The sequence below is a fragment of the Panicum virgatum genome, chromosome 2N (assembly GCF_016808335.1).
Source record: "Panicum virgatum strain AP13 chromosome 2N, P.virgatum_v5, whole genome shotgun sequence".
Classification (NCBI taxonomy): Eukaryota; Viridiplantae; Streptophyta; class Magnoliopsida; order Poales; family Poaceae; genus Panicum; species Panicum virgatum.
Window position 1 is genome coordinate 18,300,073 of NC_053146.1, and position 1,105 is coordinate 18,301,177.

A 1,105-nucleotide genomic window follows, 5' to 3' on the forward strand; every position below is an offset into this window, starting at 1 on the left:
TTTGCAGTTTCAACGGGAGATTCGGGTTACCCCAGAATTTTCCCGGACTTAAAAACAGGAACTATAGCAGCAATTTGAGCTAATTGAGTTTCTATCATTTTGTTGAAACTTAATTGATTTTTAAGAGTAGAAGAAAGAGTTTCAACTTTAGCATTTATGTTTTCCAAAATTTTATCATTGGCAGCAAGCTTTTTATTTAGAGATTCATTTATTTTAGCTTGGCCAAAGACCAGATCTCTCAAGGAGGGTTGGTTCAAATTGAAATTCGAATTAAAATTGGAATTAAAGTTGTTACCTCCTCTTTGGAATGGTGGGTGTGCTTGACCCCACCCTTGGCCTCCTTGTGGACGGAACCCGTTGTTGTTGTTGTTGATATATGCCACTTCTTCACGGGTCTCGAGCCTGTCATTCACTGAGTGTCCACCGTCACCACAAACCTCACACATTGAGTACGACTTCATGGCATGGACGAGAACGAGCATTTGTTTCCAGTTCCCTTCATCAAGCTTTTCCAATAGGAGGTCCAGCTTGGCGGCGAGCATGTCCGTCTCCTTGATGGTATCATTTTGCCTTTCATTCTGGGCTGGGAACGCTCCTCGTTCCAGTCCTGGTTGGAGACCATCTTTTCAATTAAGGCCGTAGCCTTAGCAATCGTGAGGTCCAAATAGGCTCGTCCAGCAGCAGCATCCAGATGGGCTCTTGATGTGGTCATTAGCCCATTGTAGAAGCTTTGGAGCACGAGCCACTAGTCCATCCCATGATGAGGACAGGCGAGTATGTACTCTTGGAGTCTCTCCTAAGCTTCTGGGATGGATTCCATCCCCATCTGCTGGAAACTTGGTATTCTTCCACGTAGGGCATTTGTTTTGCCTAGCGGGAAGAAGTTGGCAAGAAATGCCATGGAACATTTGTCCCACGTACTGACGGCTTCCTTGTTCTGATAAAACCATTGTTTATCTTTCCCCAGGAGGGAGAAAGGAAATAGACGGAGCCTGATGGCATCAGCCGTAACGCCCCGTATGGTCACGGTCTTGCATAACTCCAGAAAGATTTGGAGATGGGCGTTGGCGTCCTCGTCTGGCTTGCCACAGAATGGGCTAGCCTA

The 1,105-nt window shown here is 46.1% G+C and overlaps 1 non-coding gene across 1 annotated transcript; it reads left to right on the forward strand.

Moving 5' to 3' along the window:
• The first annotated feature begins 752 nt into the window (after positions 1-752).
• On the forward strand, positions 753-859 carry LOC120663108. Its single transcript, XR_005670331.1, has one exon. It is a non-coding gene; the product is annotated as a small nucleolar RNA R71 (small nucleolar RNA).
• The last annotated feature ends 246 nt before the right edge of the window (positions 860-1,105 follow it).